Below are 21096 nucleotides of genomic sequence, written 5' to 3' on the forward strand. Positions count from 1 at the left end.
AAAAGTAGTCAGCTGTTGTTCAAACATATATATATGGACCTTAAATACAAGAAATCAATAGGTCTACAAAACCAAAGAAACATTATTTTTAATATGAACTGGGGTTGGTGTCACATTAACAGCAATTTTACCCATTGGTAATTCATTAAGTTTAGCTGCCATTTTCTTACCCATCAAAAACAATTTAAAAAGACAGTGGCAAAATATTAAAGAAATGCACACCAGTATACATAATTGTACATAATTATTATGGGGCTAATTTATAAAAATGAGATGATGAAGAATATCCTTTTCTAGACAAGGTATATGAAACAGAAAAAAACAGACATGAGTAGATGAATCAGGAGCTGGAAGAAATAAGTCAGTATTTGAAAATAAAGTGGTATTCAAAGTAGCCATATTGGTCACATCCTTTCTCTGCCTTATAAGGAAAAATACCTAAAAGCCTGTATCTTTAGCTGTGATGTTAAATTAAAGGGAAATGCAAGGATTAGTAAAAACTAATCAAGGTCTGATACTAATACGTAAAATATGGCAGTGTAACACAGACATGGTTAAATATATTTGGTGCTTGAATTAAATTCTTGGCAATGGGTAATTTTGATAGGCAAATTCACACAACCACTTTTTCTTGTTGGGCCTAAGGTACCCTGTTGGCTGCAGAACAACAAAAAAGCACATTCTAGAAAGTGTAAGACTTCGTAAAGCAGATACCTTTGCCATTTTGACAAATATATGGAACACCTACAAGAAGGGAGATGGGAAAAGCATTAAGTTGGGTTTATCTTTGAGGTGACTTTGCTTTCTTAAAAAGAAATTGCAGAAACTTAGGGAGAGGAAGAGACTAAAATTAGGATCACAAAGCAGAGCATAACCACGAGCACCATTTCATATTTTGTATTATTCATGCACAGGGATCTCCAAGCAGCTCTTCTTAAATGCTTGTCTTTTCACCCTCCAATAAGCTTAATGAGGGATGCCTAGCACCTTTTCCCTGTTTTTAAAGCAAGATTGCTTACTGGCTTCTAGGTCGGTGCCAATTGTCAGCCTGACAGCCGTGCCATGGAAATATGGGAACGCGCCAGGATCCATGACACGGGTGTGATGGCCATAGATCTGGTTTGACCTTCTTTACATTTACAGGTCTATTAAAGGGAGTTTTAAACAGCTGATTTTGGTTTGCTTGCCTGGTTTAGATAAACAATGCCTGTTGAAAGAGCCTGGACCCAACTAAACTGTTTAAATGACAGCAATTAAAATTAGCAGCTCAAAGCCCATAAAAAAAGACGTTCTCCTTTTCGTCCCGACACTTTCAGAAGTACAATTTCACCACGTGAAAGCCCCGATAAACTTCGTGCCGCTCGGGGCCATCTTCTGATGGCGGAGCCGTGCAGCATCTCCCGCTGCTAACCTGAGAGCTGAGAAATACGAGCTTTGGAGGTTGCGGGGGCTTTTCGCCCTCCGTGATTTCGCTACGAGGCTCCCAGTGGGACCGCCATTAACCCGAGGGGCTGGAGAAGCAAATAGCGGTGGGCTGTGGGGTGGCTGCTGCGGGGGGAGCCCTGGACCCTTTGAAATCCCCTCGGCGGGGGGCTGCGGCCACCACGCAGGGGGAAGTGCCCCCAGCGGCTCCAAGCATCCCGGCTGGCCTCCAACCACTGGCGCAGATAGCTCCCAAATCACCCATCCGGAAGGGCGGCAGCCGGACCAAAGGCAGAGGGGAGCGGGGTCGTTAGGGGCTGATGGAAGGCGATGGTCGCTTTCTGCCCCACGGGAATTTCGGCTCGGAAAAGCCGCTTGCGGGAGCGGGGGGAGGTTCAAAGGTGCCCCCGCGCCTGCGGAGCCCTGCGCGGCCGCGGAGCCGAGCCTGCCTGCACCCCCGCCCCGGGGCTGGCACGGCCCCAAGGGGGGAAATCGGCCAGAAACCCTTCCACCGGGAAACACTGGCCCCGGGGGAGACCGCCGGGGGCAGCCCGGTGAGATGCCCCCACACCGCCGGTGAAGAAGAGCGTTTTCCCCTTGCTACCACCCCTGCTTCTTTCCTTTGTTTGTTTGTATGTTTGTTTGTTTGTTTTTGGCAGCAGAGATTTAGGACCTACACAGAAGTTACCTTCCGAAGAAACCCCAAATGCAAAATCCCCCGAAAAAGAACCCCCCACCAAAATCAAACACAGACACCCCCAAACCAGTCCCTGTAATCGTAATTTATCAATTGTAATAACCAATCTCTGCCACCGTAATTTGCTTTGCGGTGACACAAGGGCAACGTGAATGTCTCCCCGCACCATTTCTCTCCGATTAACTCCAGTGGGTGAAGTATGAGCTCTGCATTTTTTTTTTTCTAGCACAGATGATTGTGTTGATTCCTAGCACATTAGTGGGGGAAAAATTTAGCTTGAAGAGTTTGGGTAATACAGATGAGAACAGACAAATGAGCAACATCACAGAAGAACTCTGAACCATCACACAAATGCATATTATTTATTCTTCCCTTTTTTATATATTTTTATTTATTTATTTTGACTGTATTTTTTCCTTTCCCCAGTAGTCACGTTTCAGGCTGTTACTGGTTCTCCTGTTGTCCATGGCTATGGATTCAAGGGCAGTAGAGGAATGGATGTAATGAATACAAAAAGGGCAAGGAAAAAAAAATCTTCTGATCTTTTGTTTCAGGTGTTGATCTGAATTAAAATGCAAGCCCCGTTAGTAAGACCCATTAGAAAGCAGCTGGTGGCCTGATATGAGTAGTCAAACCCTGATGTCCACGGGGTGCTGAGGTCTCGGTAGACACAATACTATCACTGCAATATTTCTGCCTACTTCACACCTTATCCAGCCCCACTCAAGGTGAAATCCCACCTCCCAGTTACCCTTATATACAACCTGAACCATAGGGCTTTCAGCCAGCAAGGCAGGTAACCCACAGAGCCTCAGCGTGCTGCTGGAGATCAGAGGGCCTCCATCCCATGGGGTGGTGGCCGTTGCCTTCCTCCACGTGTGCCCCCTGGGACCAGGTGTCACAGCAAGGCAAAGGACGGGCTCTTCCTTCGGTTCAGTTGGCTCCAGGGCCAAGAGAGTTAAAGGCTGCAAGGACTCCTTTGCAAGTAGCAGAGCTGGACCCCAAGTAACTTACTTAGGGTAAAAACTGTGTTGTGTTTGTTTGAGCGTTTGGTTGGCGTGGGACACTGGCATGCTCCTGCCAGGCAAAGTACTCTTAAAGTCCACCTGGGTCTCAAGGATAGTGTCTCAAGGACACCGTGACCATTTATTTTGTCGTTTTCCTACCTGTGGTGCAGTAGCGGGAGGTGCTAAGGGGTGAATTTTACTCCATCGCCCATTTATGCACGCTAACAACTCTGGGCGGTAGTTGAGGAAGGGTGGATGTTAGGAGCCCCTGAGCAGAATAAATGCTGCTAAAAACCCACTTCAAAGCAAAATAATAACAAAGCCTCCTGCAAACATGGAAAACCAGCCCACCGGGCAGCAAGTACACAGGTTTCAGGGGAAAAAAGAAACCAAAGCAGTCCTGAGTTTCTGTTTACTAGTTGAACAGCTCTGGAAGTAATTGTCCATTTTGTTTCATCTTTCTCCTTCTGGGGATTTGGGTCTCGCTGTCACATTGCACGGCACCATCTACCAGCCCTCATTTGGGTGCCTGGGGGCGGGTGGCAAGCCCCAGGGCCAGGACCTGCGTGGGAAGCAGACCCACAGAGGGCAGGGGGACACTAGTGGGCGCCACAGCAAGTCACCGTCCCGGTTCGCTGAGCACTCTGCTGGTCCCTGGGGCTCTCCGATTCCACGCTCTAAGAAAGTGGCCAATTATTTTTCTGTCTGAAGGAGCCTGTGATGTGGCAGAGAATGACAGCTCCAAGGGAGAAAACACCTCTTCATTAAAAAGTGCTGCTAAGCACGCTGCATATCCAGATCCCAGCACCCAGTTGCACAAAGGTTAGGATGGGAGCCAAGAAATTATGCATTTTCACAGATTGGCATATATATGTTTACAATGTACACATGCACATGCACACAAGTCTATAGCGTGTACACACACAGTGGCCAAAATCCTCCAAGTCCCTAGTCAGATGAAACTCCCACTGAAGTCCAGTTTTGTTTGGGGTTTTGATGTGATAGGAATCACCTATGGAAAAAAAAAAGTTAACAAATGGAAGACAAGACCCAGCTTCACAGAAACAAAAAATGAATAGGCATGTGTTGAGGGGAAAGATTAAAAAAAAAAAAAGAGAGAGCAAGAAAAAGCAATAATCTGTGCCTCACCTCTGTTTGAGGGGCTGCAGTGAACAAAGGGCTGGGCTGCTACTTTTTCTAAGTTCCATTCAATTTCATTGCCTTTCAAGTGATTTTAATATTTGTACAATTTTATTTTAATGAATTAGAAGTTATCTCTAAAAAGGACACAAAACGCGTATGAATCAGAATTGGGTTTCTTGGTGAGATACACTGTGTTGTAGAGAACTATTTTACCACTGATGCCAGAGAAAGCTTAAAATGGAAGCTGTCTTAAGGGATGTGGTATTTAACAGCCCTCCTTCCCTTTTCCTTTGGCTCCCCTGGAAGGCTGGGAGAAGAGAAAAGAAGGCACTAAGAAGATGGGAGAAAAGGCAGTGACACCTGGCAAGTCAGCAAGGCCTGAGCCATCATTCCCCAGAGGCTCTTCTGAAGAGCTGAGGCTCCAACATGAACAGAAACAGTCCTCAGCCTCAGAGCAGAGGCTTCCCTGGAGGTCCACATCCAGGCACTCAGCAGCGTGGGCTCAGCAGGGTGCTGCCCGTCTTCCCCAGAGCCCAGTTACCAGCCTGGCTCTTCCTTTGGCTCCCACAGGAGGGATGCTCGGAGCATCACACCACCAAGGGTGCTTGCACAGAAGTCATGTTCCCTCTTGCTCCTGTGGCTTGGTGAAGCAGGAAAACCATCAGACAGAACCAGCAGGACCCTCTGGTTATGGCTATCTCATTATTTGCAGGGGGGACTAGCTGAGATAAATCACACCAGTTCCCTCGGGAGGATATTCCAGCCAAACTATAATCCAAGGGTGCAGCGATGAATAGAGAGGGGGATAGACTCACATTGTTTGATGTTCAAGGCTTGACAGTGAGAAAGGTGGAAATGCTGTATTGACCAAGTGGCTAAGACTCTGTCATTATGCCTTTATCCACTAACTTGACTCAGTTGTTAAACACTCCCTTTTTCTAACATTTCTTGCATTTTTATTTTGAAATATCTACCTCCCTGTGTCCTCCCACCTGGCCATACAACAGTGCTTTTCTCCACATCCTAAAGAAGGAACCTGTAACAAGGCAGAAATGTTCAAAATATGGAAAAGTATTTTTCTTTTCTTTTCTTTCCTTTTTTTTTTTTAACAGTTCACAGATTACAGCCACTTGTTTTCAGTAAATATTTGAAGCCACAGTCACTTTCTTTCAGTAGAACTTTAAATTCTGCAAACTCACATTTTTGTTCCTATGTTTTGATGCAGAACTGCTGCTTTTTGGGGTATTCGTATTTGATGGTTTTCTGCTTTAAATGCGCTGTAACGTAACCATAACGATATACCACTTTTCCATGTTTAGCATATTCATTACATCGTCTTCCTCTCAACTTCTTGATTTGCATGCAAGAAATCTGTGTAAGAGCGAATGTAATCTGCAAGCCAATAAAATCCTGTCCCATGGGAGGAAGGAGTCAAACTGATACGTGTAGCTCAGACGAAGAATATGAAGCACATAAAAGAGAGTGGTCCTGCATCTTGTGAAAGGCCTGTGGTCCAAGCACAGCGTGCCAGGTACAGAAAGCTGCTGCGTGAAGAAGCAAAAGGACTCTGACTGCATTTCCACAAGATATGGGCTTTATTGACAACACCAGACCATGAAATCTCCAGTTCGTAGAAATTATAGAACAGCCCAGGCTGGAAGGGACCTTGAAAGATGACTGGGTCATGACCAGCCTTTGGTGGGAAAGGAAGCCTGAATGAGACGCTGCAGCACCCTGTCTGACCGCATCTTGAAAGTGACGGGGCCTGCACCATGTCCCTGGGGTGGCTGTTCCTGGTGGCTGCACTCCTGCCCATGTGGCTCAGGCCTTTGCCCCTCAGTTCAGTCCGTATGAATGCCTGGAAGCCTTTGCTGTGAATCGCGCCTGGCAGGTAGCTCAGGTTAATGACTGCCCCCTCCCAAAAGAGTGCACTTTTAACCCCGGTCACTTCGGTGACCGGGTTTAGCGTGTATCCTCACCTGCAGCTGCACCAGCACAACGGAGGTGACAAACAGTCAAGAACTGTAGGGCAGAAACTTCCTCCGCTGGTTGCACAGGCACCCCCTCAAGCCCTTCCTGGCCAGCCAGGTTGTGGCATGGCCACCAAGGGCTGGGTGCTATGCTCGGCATGGGCAGAGCAAGCGGTGCGATGCTGACCCAGGTTGGGCACAGGTGTGCGGTTGTGCCTCTGTCAGATGGGTCCATGGGCACCTGGCTCAGTGAAACGTCGACCCGCTGGCGTGTTCAGAAGAAATCTGAGCTGGGGAGTGGGTGCATAGATCGGCAACTGGAGGCCACCACACTTTTGGTGCAGTTACTGAGAACCTTAAGACCAGATTAGCTGAATGGTGGTCTGGTCTGCTGGCAGCTCCCAAACCACTGTGGCATTTTAAGGCACAGGGAGATAAATGGAGATTTTCCTGATATGGGCAGCTCAGCAGCCGGCCCGGCCAGCACACTGATCTCTGCATGGCAGGGGCTGGGGCAGCAGCGGCGCCAGCCTTGCGACACTAAGCAGAGCAGCAAGCAGGGACCTCACGCAGGCCAGGCTGGTTTCCCTCTTCAGATTTGATCTCAAACACCGAGGACAGAAGCATTTATACCTCCCAATCGACTCTCCACTGCCTCCCTCCCTCTATACTTACTTGCATAAACCCCAAGAGTTAGAAATTTGACAATTCAGAATCACAACAGGCAGTGAGATCAGGCTCTGGTGCCCTTCCTGCCTCTCTCACCACAGTGTCATTTCTAACAGGCTGCAACCTTGCACATTTCAGTAGCGGGACTGTGTGCCCGTGCTCCGGGCAAAGGCTTTGCCGGAGTTGTCTTTAAATTTGCTCCCTATTACCCATCCACTTCTTCCAAATAAATATGAGTCTGCCAGAGGCGTCTTATTCCTCTGAAAAGATGTGGACCCTGAACAGTGGTGTTCAGCTGAAGCTTGCCTCAGCCTCTTCATTCAGCTAGCGGCAGGTTCCTCTGCATGAAAGACTTTGTGCAAAGTCTACCTTAATAAACAGCAACAGTTTTCAACTAAAACTTCTAATTCCCCAAACTTAACTACAAATAGTACAGTCAGACAGGTAGCATCTTCTGTAAAAGTGCAGGAGCTCCAGCAACACTTCTTTTTTTTGAAAAAAGTTGCAGTTTCCATAGACAATTCTAAAAGGTCTGTGAGTTAGAAAATATCCCAACCTCTTCTATAGCACATCCCTGAAAGGTGCAGGGGAACAACCTCATAAGGAAAGAGTGGCATGGGAAGGAGGAAAGAGGGTCTGTTACCTCCCGATTTGATATGAGACTTGCAATTGCTTGCTGCTTTGGGAAATTCTGACTTCATAAATCTCGTGAACAGTTACAAAGATATGAGAAGTGGAAACAATATTTGCAGTAAGAAACTTTCAAAGAATTTTTAGTGTAATAGCATTATTAAAAAAAAAAAAGTTAAAGAAAAAGATTATGTAAAGGTATTGGGCATAGCCAAATTGCCGTTAAGGCGGTCTGCTTTAAAACATCCACGCAGGGACATTTGAACTGTGACTGCTGAAAAAAAGTTTCACAATTACATCAGCTTTGTAGGCTGAACTGTTACTATCATTCACAGGAAAATAAACCAGTGACTAAACACACACACACAAAAATATTATGACAAGGTTCCCTCCCCGTCATATCTCTCAGCAGCCATGGGACTGGCTGACACGGTGACTCTGGTGCGACTGGCAGAGATCCACCAGGGCTGCCACTTGTGCGTTCGGGTCTAGGTGAGGTGAAGCTGAGATGGTGCCAGGCTGGTAGCAGCCCACTGGAGGCATCCTCAGCAAGCACAGCCCGGCTGAAGGCCACGAGCCATGCTGCAGGACCTGGCTGGCTACATATCGGCCATTTCCTGGTATTTCTCTGGCTCTGCATGCACCAGCTGTATCAAGAGGCTTCTGCCTCTGGTGCTTGTGTAATTTACTTAGGAAAAGAAAATAAATGTACTTAGAAAAATAAAATACAGGTTTTATTTTCTTATCTTCTCCTTAACCTCTACAGGTTGTGATGCCCTGTGTGTAAATTCAAATTAACACTTCTCCCATCTGGATTTCTGTAGCTTGGAATAACATTTTTTTTCTTCTCAGAATAAATGCTTTTGAGAAGCTACCATGTATGAAGAGAAAAGGGTTGGGTTACTTGCTATGTTAGTGCCTGACTAGGAAAACCACAGCCAGCTCAGAAATTACTTTGTCAACTATTTTCAATGTTGCAGACTTCATAGCCCACAGAGATTGGTATCTTTGTAGGCAGGGTGAGTTAGCCAAGAAATGTCTTCCTGTGAGTTTGTTAAATCCTGATTTTTACCACAGGTGTAACTTCCTTGATCCATCCCTGCCCTGTTTTTGGCAGATTTACAGGCTGCTTGCCCATCCTCACCCTCAGGGATGCTCTGGAGAGGCTCCTCCGTGCGGGCATACGGGGAGGAAGCCTCCCAGGGGGCCCATGCTCCCCGTCCCCATCCCTCTTCCCCCACTCTCCTAGTGCCAGCACAAGGGGCAGGAAGCAGTGAATCTGTCTCGCTGTCTTTGGCTTGCTCAGCGAAAGAAAAGCCTCAGAAGTCAACTGGCACGACTTGACAGCACCCCCCAACACAAACCCCAACACACACAACTCCATCAGCCCTCCAGACTTGCATGCCTGCTCCCAAATACCACCAGGCCAGCAGTGTTGGGCTGAGGTGGCTGCTTCTTGTCCCCTGCCAGCTATGGCCCAGTGGGGGACCCCAGGCCTCCCTGTCACTGCTGCAGGAGAGCTGGGCTCAGCTGGGCCCTCTCCTTAACACCCTTTTCCCCCTGGCCACCTCTGCCAGGTGGTCAGCATGGGGCAGGCCGCAATTTCAGCAGGAGGGTGGGGGGAACGTGATGGGCTGCGCTTGCTGACACGATCGCGGCTTTTTAAAACAAGCTTATGCTGCAAAAGATGAGACAACTTGATGATTTTCAGCACGCTGCTGGCTGCAGAGAAGGCTCCCAACAAGTGCAGCTCAGAGCAGCTCTGCAGGAAGCCACACACGCAGCCAGAAACATGGGGCAGGCCCTGGAAGTGATGGCGCAAGAGGAGCCCGCAGGCCTTTGGTGCCATGACACCATGGAGAATCCTGCCTTCGTCTGCAATGCAGAGTAGACCAGATACTGCATCCACATGCAGCTGCCATTCCTCTTGCTCCTAACGTGCTGGGGAAGGCTCCTTCATCTGTCCATCAGTGGCCAGACTGTCGCACACCATGTCCACACACACGAGGTCTCGCTGTGAGCAGAACAAGCAACTCTTGCCCCACGCACGGTTTCAGAGGCAGCGTTACACCCATGGTACGCAAAGGGCAAGGTCTTACCTACTTGTCAGAAATCAGAAACAGCAACATGGATGACACAAGCAGGGAAGAGGAGGTGGCTTTTTCACATTGATATAGCTACCCATAGATTATATATGTTCCTCTGCATTTCTGTAGGTTATGCTCTTAGCCTTATCATCACAGTACTCAAAAGACAAAAAGGAAGGTCTTGTAGGGAAAAAGCAATACTTACACATACCTCCTTATTCAATACTCTATTTTTTATTCAATACAGGACAAGGTGGGGCTGAGTCTTTACCCACCTCTACTTCCACAGAAACTTGCCATTAGTAGCTAATAATAATTGGTTGTTACCAGTTTGGTCAACCAAGGGTGTCAGATGTGGGCATAACTCTTCAGCATGTCTTAAACACTTGGCCAAAGCCAGACCTTGCTGTCCCACTCACACCCTGCTTCCTCCTCCCTTACTAACAGCAGAAGCGTTCGCTGTTTTTCTTGGGTTCAGGTCTTTCTCTAATTAACCAAAAATATCTTATACTTCAGAAGTGTGTGTTATTATCAGCACTCCAGCCCTGTCAGCACCACATCCAGCAGGGTCCCATCTCTATTCAGTCCTCCATTTTTGTCAAGGGGAACTGAGAAACCAAAATTCTTGTTTATCATGTTGTAACTGTGTTCTGTGCTTGGACAAGCCTGAATCCCCAGGGTTGGAAATACTCAGAGGCACCTTTAAGAAAAAACAAACCCCAAAAAACAATCAGGCCCATCAACAATTTATTTATATGTTTGTTAACATAATGGAACTTGAGCCAGAATAGGACACAGTGAAAAGACCGTATGTCTTCAAAGGGATTTTGTTTGGACCACACAAAAGTGTCAGTTTAGCAGATTATTTTATTAAAGGAATTGAGATTCTGCACTTAATTTATCCCTGGGCTACTGAATGTTGCATTACATGCAAATGTTCAAACGTTTTCTGGGGACAAAGGGAAAGGTTTTGGCTGCTTTGGTCTATCCACTGTCTCCTCAAGCCAGTCAAAGAATCATTTTGACTTTGCTGGGGCTTTGAATCGGATTCTGCAATTCTGCTGGTTTTATGGGGCATACTGAGGGTTGCAGTGATTCAAAACACCTAGCAAAGTTGCTTCTTTTTTCTCTCTACCATCAGCCACTGTTTGGATGGTGTGTTATGGCATATGTAGTGCTTTAGGTCCAACCTGGTGATGCTGCAGCAGTCGGTATGGCATTGTCTGGCTCTGGCTCTTGCCCTGACCCCAGGGAAGGAGGCTGCAGTACATTCAGGAGCAGGGAGCCCATGGCAAAGCTCACTGAAAAACAAGCGGAGAGGTGGGAAGGATCAAATTCATGGCATAAGCGAATACTCTACAAATCATCAAGAGACTAACTGGATGGCCACAAAGAGATTTTTGTCAAGGGTTTTATACAGCTAAAATCAATTCATTCACTTCATCTGTTTTGAACATACTGGAGATGCAGCTAAAGATGTCACAAATGGTTAGAGTTGCCTGGAAACCTTCAAGGTGTCAATTGACCATATTTTTAGGTGCAGGAATGTTACATGGACACACCACAATTTCACCAGTGATTTCTTTAAAAAACAAACGGAGTCAGAAATCTACAAGGGAATAAAAATATCAGGAGAGTGAAGCTGAGTTGAAGCAGGGTAACTCAAAATCAATATTTTGCTTTTAAACTCTTAAGGGGAGGCCCAGGAGGGCTGCACTCATTTTGTCCTCCTTCCTTATTGTCCTCAGAGGGTTGGCTGAGAAGTGACAAGGCTGCTCCATACTTACCGCAGGACATCCCTCACTAACAAGCCACTTGGAGTATCGGCTGCTGCTTTCCTGCCCAGCGCCCGGCTTTCGCTGAACAGCATCATGAAACAAGAAGGGGAAAGAGGCTCCGAATTTTCCTTTTACCATACACACGTTTATCAGCCCCCTGCCTGCTCATGCTGCAAGCTCAGCTCTGCACATAAAACCAGGTCATGGCATCTCGACATCCCTGGCACAACCCCTGCAGTTTGCACTCAGGGAGTAAATTCAACCTGTGGTCACTCCGGAGAGCAGGCCAGTGGTGACAGGAGGTGTCCACAGACCTGCATCCTGCCAGTTTTACTTGTGGTCATTTGTCTATGGCTTTGCCTAATGCAACTGGGGAGAAGGAGATGAAAACAGTTAGGCAGAAGTAGACAACAGGCCAAGAAACTTCTGCAGGGCTGTTTTCTGAAGCTCTTACAGCACAAAAATATATGGTCAGGAAAGGGTAAAGGGCTTTAGACCTGTGCCCTTTAGGCCCTTGACTCCCCAAATATTTCCCTGGGACCACGTGCACATAGGCTAAGCATCACAGCCAGCCTGGGTGAGGGTTTCTCCAGGGCTGGGGTACAGAGCGCACAGCTCGCAGTGCTCTGAGCAGACTTTGGTCCAGCCAAAGATGCTGAATTGAAGCATCCGTGAATCACAACCTGTCCCCTCAGATGCTCACATTTGCTGGATTCCAGTGGCCAAGACACAGGATGAAGGCATGATTCCCTATCCCAAATGTAACAGGAGCAATCTTCTTTTCCCTTAAGCAACCAGTACTTCGGAGACCAGTGACTGGCCAGCTGAGTTATGGATGGGCCATTAATGACTCCAGCTTACTGATGCCAGCCTGTGCACTCCCTCACCTCTGCAAGATGTGGAAAGGGGCCTTGTGACCCTGCAAGCCCTGACCTTGGTGTCACAGCAGAGCCTCCTCCCTGACCCGTCAGGCAGCACACAACGTAAGCAGTGCTACCAAGGAGAAGGGGGGCAGGGGGAGAATAGAGCATGTAAATCCCCAAAATGGTGTAGCAACAAATTTCAGAAACTACTTTAACCAAATCCTAAGGTGATGGGAGCTATGTGTCTTGGGATTTTCCAAGCACTGGACCCAAGTCCTTATCAAAAAGTAGGATGAGCCCTCAACCAACACTCTGGGCTCTCAGTAAGCCAATAAACCAGAGACATCAAAATCTTAGGGGGTAAGAGCCATAGCCCTCATCCCTGCTCTGCTTGGTTCATAACTATTCAGGTCATCAGGAAGTTTGCCTGAGATTTCAAGATCACCTCTTGAAGAACTGTCTCCAGAAACACCTCCCACAGCAGGTAGAAATCTCTGTGAACCTTGGGCCACCAGAGCAGGGTGGGGAGGCTGCTTAGTGTCCCAGGGAGGACCAGGCTCCTGTCTCTCTGCCCTGTGTGCGTGTCTGCGTCTCGTGTCTGTGTGCGTGTCGTGCGTCTCTGCCCTGGCTGCGTGTAGCCAAATTGCCCTGCAGACAAGCCAGGGTGGGCTGCCTACTGGGATCCTTCTGCCAGTGCAGGCTGAGGAGCAATGCCAGCCCTCATTTCTTGCTTGCTGCATGCTGGGATGGAGGGGCACCACGGGAGCTGCCTCCTGTTGCAAAACAACAATAACCAACCAACCAACCAAAAACAAACAAGATCAAATAAGATCAAATATTTACACCTTTTTGAAATGACTCCTTCCCCTTCTCCTGCTCAATGGAGATCTCCAAAAGCCTGTCCCAGGCAGCCCCACCAGCACTGCCAGCACCACCTCAGCAGGAGGACCACCTTGCTGCCTGGCAGAACGCTTGCACCAAAACTGCTCTCTGTTCTTTTTTCCTACACATTTCCACTTGTTTTCTAAATGTTCCTCTTCCCCTGGTTGTAAAGGTCCGTAACATCCCGCCAGAGCCTGTCAGGCACTACTCTGTCAGGCTGCATTTTGGTTTACTCCAGTTCCACACCCCTGCCGGTGACCTTAAAAGGAACTGCGTGCTGGCTGCTCAGACTTCAGATACTCCAGAGCGGACAGATGTGTGCTTCGGTGACACCTCATTAAGTCGTTTGTTTAAACCCCCCAGACAATCCCCTCTCATGCAGATGGAAATGCCAGCCTCCCTCTTTGCACCCAGATGTGGATTCTCCCCTGGCAGATACATGTTGATCTGCTCAGTTAAAAAACTTCAAACCCCTAAAATTCTGGTCTTTGACCCTACCCTAAAACTAATTTGAACTATTCTCAGCTGATCTGGAGTTGAAGGAGATGGCTTTTAACTGGAAATACCTTATCTTTAGACAAGTAATTGTTGTTAATTAAACCAGTAAAGAGACATTAGCCTCTGCTTGCTTAAGTTTTAGCCTGTGGATTAACAGGCAGTCCTTGATGTCCTTTTAACTAAGGATGTTCTCCTGGAATTGGACAATCCTAGCGCCAATATCCCTTTCCCATGAGATCTGAAAAATAAATCTTGAAGCAGAGTAAACTCTCCATCACAAGGCATCACTTCCAACACTTGCTTTCTCTTCAAAACAGAAGTACAGCTCCTCCAATTCTGGAAGTTATTTTTGCAGTAATAGAACAAAACAAACTGTAATCAGCTGTTAATAACAGGAATAAACTATTGTTTCCTGTGACCCTTGGGAAATAAAAGGGGTGTGTGTGTTTGCACATGGAGCTTTCCCTCACTGGCACTCCTGAAATTTGTGATTAACAAGGCAGAGGTGCTGGAGTTGTAGCAATGAGAGCGTGACAGAAAAAGGAAAAGCATCAGGCACACTATTTGACAGTGCAAGAAAAAATATTGATGGTAATATATTTCACATCATCTAACCAACTGCCTCACTGTTCACTTGCAGAAAGACAATAACTGCGGTAATTGAGGAAACGGTGATAATGCACTGCAACCAAGTGCTGTGGAGATGGAAGATGGCCTGGAGCAGCTCAGGTAAAATCCACCCAGACAGGGCTGTCAAGCATGTTCCTGCAATGCAGGGAGCTCTTGAAGCGTTCCTTGCTTGCAGCGTGGCATCTATGCCATTGCCAGAGAGAGAAGATGGATGGACCTTCAGACAGATCAAACAATGCAGATGTATCTTTATCAAAAAATTTTCCCTGAGGTTTGAATCCCCCAAATCACACACCTGTGACAGCCATCACCTTGGGCCAGAGCCAAGTAGCCCCAGTGAGGCATTATGGTTACACTCACTGGGCTTCACTGAGGTTGAGTCCTCTTGTCTCGCAGTGTCATTTACACTAGGGGAAAGTGAATGTCAGTTGCAAAATGCCAGCACTTGACACCAATTTCCTGTCAAAAACTTCTGTGGCATGGTGCTAGCCAGTAGTGAGTTGACTCCAGAGAAAGTTTTCCCAGTGACGACAAACTGGAGAAAGTCCCATACAATGTATTATTTTCTGCCTGCAAAACATCTTGTACAAAATCCTATTTCTCTTTTAGCAAATTCATTAACGTAGTCTTAAACAACATTCATCTGTTCTTTGGAAGTTTATTCCTTCTGTAGATTCCCCTTATGACTAAGAAAGGAAAAAAAAAACCTTCCCAAAATTTAAACTACATTTCCCTGCCAAAGAGCTCATTTTCAAATTTTGTCAAACATGGAAAAAAATATGTACAAAGAATTCTCCTCAGCCACCTCTCTTTGGATTTCCGGTTTATGCTGAAGTTGTCACACAGGCATAAGTCAGCCAGGCACAGGAGGTCCCCGAGAGTCAGAGCACACCGGTGTTTTGTTTGCACCTCTTCTGCTGACTGCAGGGTGAGGGAGGAGAGAGGGGGAACAGCCTCCTCTTCTCCTTCCTCCTTGCACTGCTCACATACTGTATTCTAGCAAGGAAAAGAATCAGGATGAAGGGCAAGTGTGGGGATAGGTCCCAATATTTTTAAAGGTTGTTACATTAAAAATTAGCTTAAAACTTGTTAGTTTCTTTAAATCAGGCATTTAGTAATTCAACTGAGTGACTTGAAAGAAAGTTAGTTACAGTTTGCTATGAGTGACAGGAGACACCCCAAGTTTTTTCTGTGTCTATCAGCCAAAGCTCTTGCAGAGCCATTGATTTTCACTGTTTTAGCAAGCAAAGCCCTCATCTTAAAAATAGAAGGTGGGAGCACATGTGAAGTCTCACTGCAGCCAATAACAAAGCCAGAAATCAAATGCAGAAATCTGCCCTGGCTCTGTTTCTGCTCTATCCAACAGGCCACACTTCTTTCGATGCAGAGACAAATTTCTACTTTTCACACTTAACACAAAACCTCAATTTTCTGTTTTGGTTCTCACACTACAGTCCTTTACTCTTTCCTGCAATGTGTGTATTAAAAGATCCACCACTGCCAGCTTACTGCTATACCAACTAGAACGCATCATGTCAGCAAATAAACTGAAACCTTCTCTGGAGAGCCGCTGAAACAGCATGAACTTTCAGGACCCCCTGAAGCCAGAGGAGGAATTCCCATCAAATCTGGTGATTTGGTTCTGAATCTTAATTGATGATGGTAATAATAATAATAAAGAAAGCATAACTCTGCCTCTTACAGCGAGATGTACATTGCCAGCATTTGAAGTGTTTCTATCACCACCCAGACTATTGTTACCAAAACAAAACACAGCACAATGACAAACAAATCAAACCTGCTTATTAATGGGTGACAGGAAGGGTCCAGTTACAAGGAAGGCCAGAACACCATCTCCCGGAGCTCTGCCTTCCATTTTGTCAAAATTATCATCCTGCTGATTCTTCCTTTTGGTTCAGTTGGCACCAGCACCAAGCTCCCCGGTAGGAGCAGGAGCTCAGTGCGTTGTCACTCTTGTTCAGTATGGTGGTCCTGTAGTTTTCTGTGCCAACTGTGAAGTGGAGAAAAAGAAAATTAGTGCAAATACTAGAGATATTAGATAAATATTAGTAAAACAACAACAATAACAAAAAAAAAGGAATCTAGTGTGACCATGTGAGAGTGTGAAAGAGTGTGTCTGAATTTGTTGGGGAGTAAAGGGAGAGAAAACAAATGAGCCCTAACCACACTGCATCAAAGGATGCAATAGCTACAGATGAGATTGACTTACATTCCAGTTTTTCAGAGGGTAATAAGGATTCACCAGTTTGAAAAGAGATAAGCAGGCTGGACTTTCAGCTCTCCCATCTGGGAGTATTGCTGTTTAAAGAGAAATGTTTATTGACCTTAGTGGGTTTAATGCAATAGGGTATTGGGTATTTGCACACCAATTTCTGAACCTCCAACAGAAACACAGTGATGTCTGAGAATATGGAACACCCAGCAGGTAGGTCTCTGTTTTCCAGAAGTATCGCTATTTAGAAAAATGACTTATCAGTTCATTTTTTAGAGTAAGGATATTTTCAGTGTAACTAAGAAGCAAATGATTTAAAAACACCAAGGGGACTTGCTTTTTAAAAGTTAAGATCTTCTTCTAGTGCTCTCTGCTATGACTTACCTTTAAGAAAAGAATTAGACACTTCCATGGTAGCAGCCAGTGTGAGTGCTTTCCTTCCTAGACAGCAAGATATACCAGGATAGGAACTTTTGGACATTAGAGCATAATCAAACCTGTAAATGATCAGCCATGAAAAGAAATCTGGCTGATTGTTTGACAGTTTTTTAACCGTCCGCTACAAATTATATGGCTATTGTATTCTGTGCCTACAGCAGGACGATCTAATAACAGCAATAATAAAGATAATAGGCAGAAAATTCACTGCACTATGTCAATTGTGCACTGGGTCTTGCATATCAATGTATGCCTACCTTTTCTCATTGTCACATGATATCCAGCAGACAAAAAGACAGTGCAACACACACCTAAAATAAATGGAATTAATCTGGAAATCACGTTCACTACCACTTTTTGATCTGGTGCTTGTCTAAGAAAAAATTAGCTTTGAGTCACAATACAAATCTCTCTGTTTCAGATTAGTCTGTGCACAAATTTGGCAAATGGCTTTGACCCATTTAAACCATGCACAACCTCAGACCTCTTCTTGTGTCCCATTTATCACAACTAAACACCACTTCCAGCATTCTGCTGAATCAGGGGCTGGATTCACTGTTCCCATGGACAGGCAGCCATATGCCATGTGTGCTCTGGTATACAATGGTTAATTTCCCAGGGGAAAATAAATCTTGCAGAAATTTCTCTTCATCGGGCCTTTTATTAGACACCGCTAGATCTGAGTCCTGGGAGAGCATGATTTCTTTGGCTGCAATGGCATGTGCACTCTTAGAAAACACAGAAATAGACTGGGCACACCAGTGCTAGCACCAGTACCGAGTCCAACAGCTAGACTACTGCTTGCACATTTGTTAACAAACGATCAAGAAACAGCCTTGGCTCACGAATGAGCCTGCCTGAGCACCCTGGAGAGAAGGTTGCTTATACTTGGCTTTCTTCTGCTTCCTCCCTCACCAGATTTGCCCCTCTCCCTCTTTCTCTCACCTCTTCCAGTTTTAACCCACCTGATATGCTCTTAATGGTTTGGCACCTGATGGAAATCAAGGGAAAATTAACACGTTCCTTCTAACTGACATGCTAACATTTTCTAAGCCACTTCAGTTTCCACCCTGGGAATGCTATGCTCTTGCTCAGCCTCAGAAGAGATTTGTATTTCACACAGGGGACAACCAAATCCACTCTCAAAAGGATGTCGTTCATGATCTGTTTTCCTTGAAATGCCACACACTCCGACGGGCATGCTCCCCTTACCACCAGTGAACGGACAGCCACTGTTGGTGTAGGATATATTGGATGGAGACTTGCAGACTGCTGGGACCCAGATGTCCTGTTCCCTCTTCTATTTTCTTCCCTTCCATCTTTCATCATACATGGACAGTAAGATTTTTCTACCCAAAATTTTTCCCATCACATTTCTGCATAGCAGCTATGTCAGCCATGGTGACAGCTGCGTGCCATAGTCCTACATTATCAGAGACAAAATTAAAAACAGTTTTGTCTCTGATGGCTTACTTCTTACCCTCATATTCAAAGACTGATTTCTTTCCCAGCTTTTCTACCTCCCTTTTCCTATCTTTTGATCCATGCAGAATCATTGCCCAGGATGCTCAAGGGTGAGGAAAATGATACAAACAATCACAGCAGCTGTTGTTGCTCTCAGATACCTTCTTTGAGCATAGGACAGAGACTGGCATTTGAAGGACATTTATTTTATCAGCAATGTCTACTTCCACATCCCCTGTGTTACCCCATCTCCCTGTTTGTGTATTGTCCCCTGGACAGAGAAACCAATTTCAGCAGAAAAAAATATGCCTGTGGAATCATCCTTGACTGCTTCAGTATTTTTCCAGGCTGAGACACGTCCTCCACTGCCATTAAGTTATCTTCTAAACACAAAACAAATAGAACAAGTCCTCTTCTCTGGAGTTCCTTTAAGAACAAGCCATGTTTGGCTGCACAAAAGCTTTTAATGTGTTTTAGCAGATATCTGTCCATCTAGAAAGAGAGAACATTACAGAAGTGCTCAGGACCAGAGACAGATTGGACTGTAGCTCTGGGCGGTCTCCTGTTTCACGGCATACCTGGTCTTGAAGGAATTAAAGCCTGATCTGGGACAAGAAACTAATCATATATTAAAGCATCATCAAGGGGTGAAATAGCATCAGTCAAATTTAGATTTAATTCTGAAAGCAGCAAGCGTCTCCTGTTGTTCCCTTGCTCCATGGGGCTGTGGTTTCACAGTACAGAATGCTCAGCAGCAAAACAGGCTTGCAGTACCTCTGGGATGCCTCTCTCTTGTCCAGCTGTGGCTGCTGATCTTTGCTTGCTCCTGCACTGGAGGAAAAAAAAAAAAATCAGGCTGGGTATAACCCAGGAACAACATAAAGTAGAGACGTTACCAAAGTAAAACTATCACCCACAAGTGTGTATGTGCTGGTTGCTTAATGGAAATGAGAAGGAAAATTACAAGCATAGACTAGACTGGTTCACTTTACCATTGGGGCCAAAAATATGCACAAAACAAGCTACCAAGACTCATCCAACTATGCAAGTAAGACCAGCATGTTCATGCCTTGATTTTGCATATGGCCCCAATTAATTTCTAGAGGAAGAAAGCAAGAAGCACATATAAATATCAACACAAAACAACAATGACCCACACATTGCAAAGACGGTCAATACAGCAGACCAAATAGCTTTCTTTCCCCCCCATCTCAAACGTTTCTAAGACAATATACAAGATGACACTGCTTCATCTCTACCAGATCAGCTGTCTTCAAAATGGCACAGTAAGAATTTGTAAAAGAGTAACGCAAATTAAATTGCGTACACTGCAGGAATTTATCAATCAGCAAGGGAGAAAAATAAGACAGACAAGTCATCTACGTCTAACATGCTGTAGTGAGAGAATTGTCATCATCTTTGGGATTTTATAAATAAAATAAATATAAAAAGACAAGTAATTTTCTCACCTAATTTTCCTGTAGAACTGATAATTAAGTGTTGTTGGCTGCATCACCAGCACACATTTGTGATAGTTGATATAGTGTCTCTGCATATTTAGAAGCTAAAAATCTTCTCTTTTGCTGAAGTAAAAATACCTGTTTCATGGGCTTTTATCTCCTTCAAGTAATAATCCAGCTTTTATTTTTTAAAAGTTGCCATCAATGAAAAGTCTTACATTTTTTGAATCTTTCACATACCTAGGACCTCACTGAAAAGCAGTTACTGTATATATTATGGAATGAGTCCGAATATATTGAGAAAATCTTAAGATGTTACATTAAAATGTACATTAAAAAGCATACATTAAAAAACACAAGGTCAAACTTTGGAAGACCAAACCTGTGCTCGAGGTGGAAGTTCAGCTGTTGATTTTACTTCACTTTGTGACGTTTTGTACATCCACTAATTTATGTTTTTTGTGTGAAGTAACAAAAACAAAGCTAAAATAATGCTGTACATGGGAAAAAGAATCATCACACGTGAGGAAAGTGTTTGTGGATTTTCTCACAAGTGCATACTTACATACAAGCATGGTTCATTCCTCATGCAGCAGGTCAGCAATATTGACATTATACTTGACCCTTCCTCTCTTAGTGGCCATCACCATCGTCTCAGTTTTGCTGTTTGCAGAGTGAAGGGGAAGTGTGAACGAGGGCAGACTCTGAACCTGTGAGCAAGAACCAGTGCAGAGCACGGATAAATGCCCTCAGAAGGCAGCAGGATGGCTGTGCCCTGCTCCCCAGCCCTACAGCCCCTCTCCCCATAGGATTTCCCACCACAGTAATACCACACGACAGAGGCAGGAGATCACAAACCCTCTCCTTCCTTGTTTTACTGAGAGCTAACTCCAGCCACTTTGTCCATTACAAAGTGGTTTGTAGACTCATCCTTCTGGATAAACAGAGCCATCAGGACAACAGGGAACAGCAGCACCACACCGGCGAACACCCTCCAACAGGACATGAATGGTTGCAGGCGGCAGAGGACTAGCCTGGAGGCATCTCCTCCTCCTTCTCATGGGAGATGTTCTCCAAGGCCTATAGAAAATTCAGACCTCCGTCTGGAAAAATCACAGACTTACATATCTTCTGTTCCCAGAAAGGAATAGATGAGAGCTGAGGCATCTTCTCCAGCACACCTTACACACCCTCACATTCCTTCTCTGTCCTCAAGACTCACATG

Source organism: Cygnus atratus, chromosome 2, assembly GCF_013377495.2.
Source record: "Cygnus atratus isolate AKBS03 ecotype Queensland, Australia chromosome 2, CAtr_DNAZoo_HiC_assembly, whole genome shotgun sequence".
In the NCBI taxonomy this organism is placed as follows: Eukaryota; Metazoa; Chordata; class Aves; order Anseriformes; family Anatidae; genus Cygnus; species Cygnus atratus.